This window comes from Salmo trutta, chromosome 34 (genome assembly GCF_901001165.1).
Source record: "Salmo trutta chromosome 34, fSalTru1.1, whole genome shotgun sequence".
Lineage (NCBI taxonomy): Eukaryota > Metazoa > Chordata > Actinopteri > Salmoniformes > Salmonidae > Salmo > Salmo trutta.
The window spans coordinates 26,550,111-26,562,501 of NC_042990.1; positions in this window are offsets into that span (position 1 = coordinate 26,550,111).

Here is a 12,391-nt window from a genome sequence, read left to right on the forward strand (position 1 = left end):
GCTCTCTGTAGTTGATGTCAGCAAGACCTTTAAACAGGTCAACATTCACAAAGCCGCGAGGCCAGACGGACTACCAGGATGTGTACGCAAAGCATGCAGGGACCAACTAGCAAGTGTCTTCACTGACATTTTCAACCTCTCCCTGACCAAGTCTGTAATACCTACATGTTTCAAGCAGACCACCATAGTCCCTGTGCCCAAGCAAGTGAAGGTAACCTGCCTAAATGATTACTCACGTCGGTAGCCATGAAGTGCTTTGAAACCTGGTCGTGGCTCACATCAACAGCATCCTCCCGGATACACTAGACCCACTCCAATTCGCATACCGCCCAAAAAGATCCACAGAGGACGCAATCTCAATCACACTCCACACTGCCTTTTCCCACATGGACAAAAGGAACACCTATGTAAGAAGGCTGTTGATTGACTACATCTCAGCGTTTAACACCATAGTGACCTCAAAGCTCATCACTAAGCTAAGGACCCTAGGACTAAACATCTCTTTCTGCAACTGGATCCTGGACTTCCTGACGGGCCACCCACAGGTGGTTTATTGTTTGTATATTTTTTATTGGTAAGGGTAGGCAACAACATGTCTGCCACGCTGATCCTCAACACTGGGGCCACTCAGGGGTGTGTACTTAATCCCCTCCTGTACACCCACGACTGCGTGGCCAAACACGACTCCAACACCATCATTAAGTTTGCTGACGACACAACAGTGGTAGGCCTGATCACCGACAATGATGAGACAGCCTATAGGGAAGAGGTCAGACAATTGGCAGTGTGGTGCAAAGACAACAACCTCTCCCTCAATGTGAGCAAGAGATAGGATCTGATCATGGACTACAGGAAAAGGCGGGCCGAACAGGCCATTGACGGGGCTGTAGTGGAGCAGGTTGAGAGTTTCAAGTTCCTTTGTGTCTACATCATCAATGAACTATCATGGTCAAAACACACCAAGACAGTCGTGAAGAGGGCACGACAACACCTATTCCCCCTCAGGTGACTGAAAAGATTTGGCATGGGTCCCCAGATCCTCAAACATTTTGGGTAGCCTTCCACACGCTTACAACAATAAGTTGGGTGAATTCTGGCACATTCATCCTGATAGAGCTGGTGTAACTGAGTCAGGTTTGTAGGCCTCCTTGCTCGCACACGCTTTTTCAGTTCTGCCCACACATTTTCTATAGGGTTGAGGTCAGGGCTTTGTCATGGCCACTCCAATACCTTGACTTTGTTGTCCTTAAGCCATTGTGCCACAACTTTGGAAGTATGCTTGGGGTCATTGTCCATTTGGAAGACCCATTTGCGACCAAGCTTTCACTTCCTGACTGATGTCTTGAGATGTTGCTTCAATATATCCACATCATTTCTCTACCTCATGATGCCATATATTTTCTGAAGTGCAACAGTCCCTCCTGCAGTAAAGCAACCCCACATCATGATGCTGCAACCCCCATGCTTCACGGTTGGGATGGTGTTCTTCAGCCTGCAAGCATCCCCCTTTTTCCTCCAAACATAATTATGGTCATTATGGCCAAACAGTTCTATTTTTGTTTCATCAGACCAGAGGACATTTCTCCAAAAAGTATGATCTTTGTCCCCATGTGCAGTTGCAAACTGTAGTCTGGCTTTTTTATGGCAGTTTTGGAGCAGTGGCTTCTTCCTTGCTGAGCGGCGTTTCAGGTTATGTCGATATAGGACTCGTTTTATTTTGGATATAGATACTTTTGTACCTGTTTCTTCCAGCATCTTCACAAGGTCCTTTGCTGTTGTTCTGGGATTGATTTGCACTTTTCGCACCAAAGTACGTTCATTTCTAGGAGACAGAACACATCTCCTTCCTGAGCGGTATGGCGGCTGCGTAGTCCCATGGTGTTTATACTGTGTACTATTGTTTGTACAGATGAATGTGGTACCTTCAGGCGTTTGGAAATTGCTCCCAAGGATGAACCAGACTTGTGGAGGTCTGCAATATTTTTCTGAGGTCTTGGCTGATTTCTTTTGATTTTCCCATGATGTCAAGCAAAGAGGCACTGAGTTTGAAGGTAGGTCTTAAAATACATCCACAGGTACACCTACGATTGACTCAAATCATGTCAATTAGCCTTTCAGAAGCTTCTAAAGCCATTACATAATTTTCTGGATTATTCCAAGCTGTTTAAAGGCACAGTCAACTTAGTGTATGTAAACTTCTGACCCACTGGAATTGTGATACAGTGAATTATAAGTGAAATAATCTGTCTGTAAACAATTGATGGAAAAATGACTTGTGTCATGCACAAAGTAGATGTGCTAACCTGTTGGGGCTAGGGGGCAGTATTTGCACGGCCGGATAAAAAAGTTACCCGATTTAAACTGGTTACTACTCTTGCCCAGAAACGAGAATATGCATATAATTAGTACATTTGGATAGAAAACACTCTAAAGTTTCTAAAACTGTTTGAATGGTGTCTGTGAGTATAACAGAACTCATATGGCAGGCCAAAACCTGAGAGGATTTCATACATATGCATTGCTATCAAAAATACAGCATCTGTGCTGAATATTGCAAAATGTGCTTTCGCCGAAAAGCTATTTTAAAATCTGACACCGCGATTGCATAAAGGAGTTCTGTATCTATAATTCTTCAAATAATTGTTATGTATTTTGTGAACGTTAATCATGAGTAATTTAGTAAATTCACCGGAAGTTTGCGGTGGGTTTGCTAGTTCTGAACATCACATGCTAATGTAAAAAGCTGTTTTTTGATATAAATATGAACTTGATTGAACAAAACATGCATGTATTGTATAACATAATGTCCTAGGAGTGTCATCTGATGAAGATCATCAAAGGTTAGTGCTGCATTTAGCTGTGGTTTTGGTTTTTGTGACATATATGCTTGCTTTGAAAATGGCTGTGTGATTATTTTTCGCAGGGTACTCTCCTGACATAATCTAATGTTTTGCTTTTGCTGTAAAGCCTTTTTGAAATCGGACAATGTGGTTAGATTAACGAGAGTCGTGTCTTTAAAATGGTGTAAAATAGTCATATGTTTGGTATGTGTATTTCGCGCCGATTCCACTGGCTGTTGACTAGGTGGGACCTAGCCCAGGGAAGCTAACCGACTTGTCAAAACTACAGTTTGTTAACTAGAAATTTGTGGAGTGGTTGAATACGAGTTTTAATGACTCCAACCTAAGTGTATGTAAACTTCCGACTTCAACTGTATATAATAGGCGGTGTCAGAGGAAAGCCCATACAATTGCCAGAGACTCCAGTCACCCAAGTCATAGACTCTTTTCTCTGCTACATCATGGCAAGCGGTACTGGAGCGCCAAGTCTAGGAACAAAAGGCTGTTTAACAGCTTCTACCCCCAAGCCATAAGACTGCTGAACAATTAATCAAATGGCCACCGGACTATTTACATTGACCACTACATTTGTTTTGTACACTGCTGCTACTCACTGTTTATTATCTATGCATAGTCACTTCACCCCTACCTACATGTACAAATTACCTCAACTAACCTCTACCACCGCACACTGACTCGGTACCGGTACCCTCTGTATATAACCTCATTATTGTGATTTTATTGTGCTCCTTTTTATTTTTTATTTTTTACTTTAGTTTATTTGGTAAATATTTTCTTAGCACTTCTTAATCTGCACTGTTGTATAATGGCTTGTAAGTTAGCATTTCACAGTAAGGTCTACACTTGTTGTATTCGGAACATGTGACAAATAAAGTTTGATTTTAAAATTAATATTAATATATTAATATTGGAAGACAGAGAGGGAAATAGAGGGAGATTGAAGAGAGAGGAAAGAGAGAATAGAGAGGAAAAGAGAAACAGTGGAAGGAAAAGAGACAGAAAGGAAGAGAGAGAGAAAGGAAGAGAGAGAGAGAAAGGATGAGGGAGAGAAAGGAAGAGAGAGAGAGAGAGAGAAAGGATGAGGGAGAGAAAGGAAGAGCGAAAGGACGAGAGAGAAAAGAAGAGAGAGAAAGGAAGAGAGAGAGAGAAAGGAAGGAAGAGAGAGAGAAAGGATGAGGGAGAGAAAGGAAGGGAGAGAGAGAGAAAGGATGAGAGAGAGATAAAGGAAGAGCGAAAGGACGAGAGAGAAAAGAAGAGAGAGAAAGGAAGAGAGAGAGAGAAAGGAAGGAAGAGAGAGAGAAAGGATGAGGGAGAGAAAGGAAGGGAGAGAGAGAGAAAGGATGAGAGAGAGATAAAGGAAGAGCGAAAGGATGAGAGAGAAAATAAGAGCGAGAAAGGAAGAGAGAGAGAGAAAGGAAGAGAGAGAGAAAGGATGAGGAAGAGTAAGGAAGGGAGAGAGAGAAAGGATGAGAGAGAGAGAAAGAGAGAGAGAGAGAGAAAGGATGAGGGAGAGTAAGGAAGGGAGAGAGAGAGAGAAAGGAAGAGAGAGAGAGAAAGGATAAGGGAGAGTAAGGAAGGGAGAGAGAGAGAGAAAGGATGAGAGAGAGAGAGCTTGCAGTGTAGCAGGTGCACCACAACACTAATTAATTATAATTACCTGGAGTTAATAGCCTGTGCAAACAGTTTACTCTCACAATCGATTTATTAAACTTTTCATAGTCGCTACTACCTTCAAGGAACGGTAGAAAAAACATGAATTATTTGGACATTCCAATTTAGAAACAGTGTTTAAAATAACAAATAATTCTCTGATTTTATTTAACCCAGGGGAATCGAGGGCAAAAAGCACAATAAGGACAGTCAATTATAATTTTGGGGGCTTTGAAACTGTCTGTACAATGAATGCAGCATGCTTGATAGATGAAGCTTTGCTGTAAGAGATTCCCCTTCTAAAAAACGAAGACATCCAAATCACTCCATTCCTCCGACTTATACCGCAGCAGTTTTATAGGGTCAACATTTCGGTCAACTTGACCTTTCTTGAGACAATTAAGCAACAGTGTTCATTACACTTAATGAAATGTGTATCTGTAAAAGTAGGAGTGGATTACTTTTGATGTCACATCTATGTAAATTACCATGTCTAATGTTTGTATTTTAAGATGTATTTCGGAGCACCACTACAATATTCAGGCTGTATCACAGTCCGGGTCTGGCCGGTGTAGGCCATCATTGTAAATAAGAATTTGTTCTTAACTCACTTGCCAAGTTAAATAAAGGTTAAATAAAAAAATAGATTGTGTTACACACACTTAATACACACAAGTTAATGTTAGCTAGCAAGCCAGCCAGCCACCTAACCTCAGTTAACGTTAGCTAGCTAACAGCAAGCTAACCTCAGTTAACGTTAGCTAGCTAACAGTAAAGTAACCTCAGTTAACGTTAGCTAGCTAACAGCAAGCTAACCTCAGTTAATGTTAGCTAGCTAACAGCAAGCTAACCTTAGTTAACGTTAGCTAGCTAACAGCAAGCTAACCTCAGTTAACGTTGGCTAGCTAACAGCAAGCTAACCTCAGTTAAGGTTAGCTAGCTAACAGCAAGCTTTAACTTGTGATCTTTTGTTTAGACTGGTTATTCTTTTTAAATGCCTTCCTCACCATCTTAAATAAGCATGCCCCATTCAAGAAATTTAGAACCAGGAAGAGATATAGCCCTTGGTTCTCTCCAGACCTGACTGCCCTTAACCAAAACATCCTCTGGCGTTCTGCATTAGTATCAAACAGCCCCTGTGATATGCAACTTTTCAGGGAAGTTAGAAACCATTATACACAGGCAGTTAGAAAAGCCAGGGCTAGCTTTTTCAAGCAGAAATTTACTTCCTGCAACCAAACTCAAAAAAGTTCTGGGACACTGTAAAGTCCTTGGAGAATAAGAGCACCTCCTCCCAGCTGCCCACTGCACTGAGGACAGGAAACTCTGTCACCACCGACAAATCCACTACAATTGAGAATTTCAATAAGCATTTTTCTACGGCTGGCCATGCTTTCCACCTGGCTACCCCTACTCCAGTCAACAGCACTGCACCCCCCACAGCAACTCGCCCAAGCCTTCCCCATTTCTCCTTCTCCCAAATCCAGTCAGCTGATGTTCTGAAAGAGCTGCAAAATCTGGACCCCTACAAATCAGCCGGGCTAGACAATCTGGACCCTTTCTTTCTAAAATTAACTGACGAAATTGTTGCAACCCCTATTACTAGCCTGTTCAACCTCTCTTTCGTGTCGTCTGAGATTCCCAAAGATTGGAAAGCAGCTGCGGTCATCCCCCTCTTCAAAGGGGGGGACACTCTTGACCTAAACTGTTACAGACCTATATCTATACTACCCTGCCTTTCTAAAGTCTTCGAAAGCCAAGTCAACAAACAGATTACCGACCATTTCGAATCCCATCGCACCTTCTCCGCTATGCAATCTGGTTTCAGAGCTGGTCATGGGTGCACCTCAGCCACGCTCAAGGTCCTAAACGATATCTTAACTGCCAATGATAAGAAACAATACTGTGCAGCTGTATTCATTGACCTGGCCAAGGCTTTCGACTCTGTCAATCACCACATCCACATCGGCAGACTCAATAGCCTTGTTTTCTCAAATGATTGCCTCGCCTGGTTCACCAACTACTTCTCTGATAGAGTTCAGTGTGTCAAATTGGAGGGCCTGTTGTCCGGGCCTCTGGCAGTCTCTATGGGGGAGCCACAGGGTTCAATTCTTGGGCCGACTCTTTTCTCTGTATACATCAATGATGACGCTCTTGCTGCTGGTGAGTCTCTGATTCACCTCTACGCAGACGACACCATTCTGTATACTTCTGGCCCTTCTTTGGACACTGTGTTAACTACCCTCCAGACGAGCTTCAATGCCATACAACTCTCCTTCCGTGGTCTCCAACTGCTCTTAAATACAAGTAAAACTAAATGCATTCTCTTCAACCGATCGTTGCCTGCACCTGCCCGCCCGTCCAGCATCACTACTCTGGACGGTTTTGACTTAGAATATGTGGACAACTACAAATACCTAGGTGTCTGGTTAGACTGTAAACTCTCCGTCCAGACTCACTTCAAACATCTCCAATCCAAAGTAAAATCTAGAATTGGCTTCCTATTTCGCAACAAAGCATCTTTCACTCATGCTGCCAAATATACCCTCGTAAAACTGACCATCCTACCGATCCTCGACTTCGACGATGTCATTTACAAAATAGCCCCCAATATCCTACTCAATAAATTGGATGCAGTCTATCACAGTGCCATCTGTTTTGTCACCAAAGCCCCTATACACTACCCACCACTGCGATCTGTACGCTCTCGTTGGCTGGCCCTCGCTTCATACTCGTCGCCAAACTCACTAGCTCCAGGTCATCTACAAGACCCTGCTAGGTAAAGTTCCCCCTTATCTCAGCTCGCTGGTCACCATAGCAGCACCCACCTGTAGCACGCACTCCAGCAGGTATATCTCTCTGGTCACCCCCAAAGCCAATTCCTCCTTCGGCCGCCTCTCCTTCCAGTTCTCTGCTGCCAGTGACTGGAACGAACTACAAAAATCTCTAAAACTGGAAACGCTTATCTCCCTCACTAGCTTTAAGCACCAGCTGTCAGAGCAGCTCACAGATTACTGCACCTGTACATAGACCATCTATAATTTAACCCGAACAACTACCTCTTCCCCTACTGTATTTATTTATTTATTTTGTTCCTTTGCACCCCATTATTTCTATTTCTACTTTGCACTTTCTTCCACTGCAAATCTACTATTCCAGTGTTTTACTTGCTATATTGTATTTACTTCGCCACATGGCCTTTTTTGCCTTTACCTCCCTTATCTCACCTCATTTGCTTACTTTGTATATAGACTTATTTTTCTACTATATTATTGACTGTATGTTTGTTTTACTCCATGTGTAACTCTGTGTTGTTGTATGTGTCAAACTGCTTTGCTTTATCTTGGCCAGGTCGCAATTGTAAATGAGAACTTGTTCTCAACTTGCCTACCTGGTTAAATAAAAGTGAATTAAAATAAATAAATAAAATGTCACGTTAATGTTAGCTAGATAGCTAAATGAACTATAATACCAATCCATGGAGTAACGTTACTAGCAATACAGACTGATTGTCATAGCAGGCTAAAGTTAACCAAATAACGTTAGGTTCATTGAACTTATTGGTTAACTTTAGCTAGCTATGACAACGTACCCAATTTAAACTGGTTACTACTCTTGCCCAGAAATGAGAATATGCATATAATTAGTAGATTTGGATAGAAAACACTCTAAAGTTTCTAAAACTATTTGAATGGTGTCTGTGAGTATAACAGAACTCACATGGCAGGCCAAAACCTGAGAAGATTCCATACAGGAAGTGCCCTGTCTGACAATTTGTTGTCAATCTCTATCGAAAATACAGCATCTCCGCTGTAACGTGACATTTTCTAAGCAAAATGTGCTTTCGCCGAAAAGCTATTTTAAAATCTGACACCGCAATTGAATAAAGGAGTTCTGTATCTATAATTCTTAAAATAATTGTTATGTATTTTGTGAACATTTATCATGAGTAATTTAGTAAATTCACCGGAAGTTTTTGGTGGGTATGCTAGTTTTGAACATCACATGCTAATGTAAAAAGCTGTTTTTTGATATAAATATGAACTTGATTGGACAAAAAATGCCTGTATTGTATAACATAATGTCTTAGGAGTGTCATCTGATGAAGATCATCAAAGGTTAGTGCTGCATTTAGCTGTGGTTTTGGTTTTTGTGACATATATGCTTGCTTTGAAAATGGCTGTGTGATTATTTTTTGCAGGGTACTCTCCTAATGTTTTGCTTTCGCTGTAAAGCAAACGTCCCACCTTGCCCAGGGAGGTTAAAGCTTGCCATTAGCTAGCCAGCTGACGTTAGATGGCTGGCTAGCTACAGTAGCTAACATAACCTGTTTGAACTATGTGTAGTGATGTTATCTCAGAATACCATTTCGCATCTATTGTATAATAATTATAAAATATTTGTATGTGTAATTTGTCTTTCAGCATTAATCAGTAGGACCATGCCTCAGGACTACCTGGCCTGATGACTCCTTGCTCTGCCCAGTCCACCTGGCCGAGCTGCTGCTCCAGTTTCAACTGTTCTGCCTGCGGCTATGGAACCCTGACCTATTCACCTGAGGTGCTACCTGTCCCAGACCTGCTGTTTTCAACTCTCTAGAGACAGCAGGAGCGGTAGAGATACTCTGAATGATCGGCTATGAAAAGCCATCTGACATTTACTCCTGAGGCGCTGACCTGTTGCACCCTCGACAACCACTGTGATTATTATTATTTGACCCTGCTGGTCATCTATGAACATTTGAACATCTTGGCCATGTTCTGTTATAATCTCCACCCGTCACAGCCAGAAGAGGACTGGCCACCCCTCATAGCCTGGTTCCTCTCTAGGTTTCTTCATAGGTTCTGGCCTTCCTAGGGAGTTTTTCCTAGCCACCGTGCTTCTACAACTGTATTGCTTGTTGTTTGGGGTTTTAGGCTGGGTTTCTGTACAGCACTTTGAGATATCAGCTGATGTAAGAAGGACTTTATAAATACATTTGATTTGATTTAGTACACACCTGACTCTAATCCACCAGTCATACATTAGTCAAAAAAGAGAGCTGGCCCAAACAACTTCATGCACCATTTCTTCAACTATGGAGTTGTGATAACTGCAGTGGCCAAAACAAGAACAAGTTTGTGCTCTGGTGTTATGCCTGGTGGACCATGCACAAGCTCCACCACAATCTGGACCTTCACTTCCTGATCACAGGCCACACCAAGTTTGCCCCTGACTTGTGCTTCGGCCTCATCAAGCAGCGCTTCAGAAAGACCAGAGTGAACACTTTGTCTGAGATTACTGGTGTTGTGAAAGACAGCACTGTGACAGGGGTCAACAACCCACAGCTGGTTGGACTGGAGGATGGTACGGTGCTGGTGGAAAGCTATGGCTGTCAACAACACCTGACTCCATACTTCAGGCCGCTGCCACAGATCAAGCAGAACCAGCACTTCAGGTAAAAAACGAATTTTCTTTGTATGAGATTATTCTTCTCTAAACTTGGGAGGTGAATTGATGTTGTGCAGGGTTGTAATGTCTTCTAATTGTAATTCCCCGTTTTACAGCTTCAAAGCCTGGTGTTGTTGCCAAGGAGCGTTTGGACTGTCGGGACCAGGTTTCAGCTGCTGCGCAATGCTGACATCCTTCCTCCCATAGATGGTCTGCCTGTAAAAGCACCACCTGGACTGGACTAGACAAACTATCTTTTTGACAAGATCAGGAAGTTTTGAGACGAAGAGGCTATGGACGTCATATGCCCAGCACCAAAGTCAAGGGCAGGACAGAAACAGGCTCTCCGAATATAGATTCCCTTGTTCATGCGTGGTTTGGATGGACCAGTCATCAGCACTTTCTGCAGTGCCTCTATTCACATGACTCTCTCCTAACACACATGCCATACGTTGATGCTTTTTTAAAATCCTGCTGCTCGGCCACTTTACCCCTGATTGTATGCATATAACTACCTCGTCTATCACTGATATTGTTATTGTTCTTGTACATACTGTGCATTTTATTTATATTGACACTATCTTTTTCTGATATTGCTACTATGCAAGTAACCATTTGGTTGTACCATTTACACCTTTTGCAGACACCATCCACTTCGCAAGACTTAGCAAAATATTGATATATAAAATAAATATTGATATGTGTGGTCGTAACATGATTTTGTGACATTCCACAACAATATCATGTGACCAGATCAAGTGTCCACCACTTCAATATATGGCGCATGCATCTGTTTATGTACTGTACATGTGCACCTCACTCAGGTTTCAACTCAGGTTGCATGGCCTTAACTTATGTATGGAATACCATGTGATAAGTGCATGTGTAACAGTATATCAAGTATGCTAATGTTCTGGTCTGAAGGCATTTGGGCAGTGATGTAAAGTACTTAAATAAAAATTATTTAAAGTACTACTTAAGTAGTTTTTTGTGGTATCTGTACATTACTTTACTATTTATGTTTTTGGCAACTTTTACTACACTACATTCATAAAGAAAATAATGTACTTTTTACTCCACACATTTTCGTTTACACCCAAAATTGTCCAATTCAAACACTTATCAAGATAACATCCCTGGTCATCCATACTGCCTCTGATCTGGCAGACTCACTAAACACAAATGCTTCATTTGTAAATTATGTCTCAGTGTTGGAGTGTGCCCCTGGCTATCCATCAATAAAAAATAATACAATTGTGCCGTCTGGTTTGCTTAATATAAGGAAGTTGAAATTATATATATTTTTACTTTTACTTTGATACTTAAGTACATTGTACCCCTGGCTTTTTTAAAAATACAATTGTGCCGTCTGGTTTAATATAAAATAATTTGAAATTATTTTTATTTTTACTCAAGTATGACAATTTAGTACTTTTTCCACCACTGGATGTGGCTGGGGGTTATAGCATTTCTTTCACATGACCAATCAATTTAGACAAGTGTATCTGGGTAAGCGTCTATTTCTGAAATTTTTTATCTGGACACTTTCTGTTTACCTGGAATTTTTCCTTATTGCAGGATACTACCACTTTTAGTCTTTAGCACATGACCTCATGTGAATCCTTAAAGAGATGGGTGGGGCTGGCTTAAGATGGTGTGAACAATGCTGAATGGGTGTAGACAAAGGAGAGCTCTCTAGTAAGTATGAAAATATTCAAAGGCCCTTTTCTCAAAAGAGAGTTTAGAAATGTATCAACTTTCAAAGTAGAATTACTTTGCCACTGCTTCTCAAAAATGCCATGTATGATATACCATTTTGTACCTCTGAGTCTCCACTTTTATCCAATGTAAAAAACTGAAATTCAAATGTTGCTACATAAGATTAGATTTTTAGATTAGATTCAACTTTATTGTCATTGAACAAGTACAGTACAACGAAATACAGTTAGCATCTAACCAGAAGTGCAAATAAAAGAGAACAAAAAATGTACAAGTGAAACAATTAAATACAATGTATATTGTTAATTGGGCTGTATTAATGTGCAATGAAGGCAAATGGCAAGTCTAAATGTGCAATGAAGGCAAGTTGAAATTACAAGGAGGCATACAACTGAAATACACGGATAGCATCAATGAGGTTACCGAGGTAGACATGTACATGTAAAACTAAATAATGTCCTTAATCAGACTTTGCAAAGCAATATCAGAGTCCAGTAGTACAGTGAAGAGTGCAAAGAGAGTAATGCAACAAGGTCCCTGAGAGGCAGTACTAAGCAGTGGGCGGGTGGATATGGCTAATGCCGTGTCACAGAGTTCAGCATGTTTACAGTAACTGGAAAGAAACTGTTCTTGAGCCTGCTAGTGCGGGAACGTAGATACCTGTACCGCCTGCCTGATGGTAGGAGGGCAAACAGTTTGTGGCATGGATGTGAAGGGTCCTACACAGACAC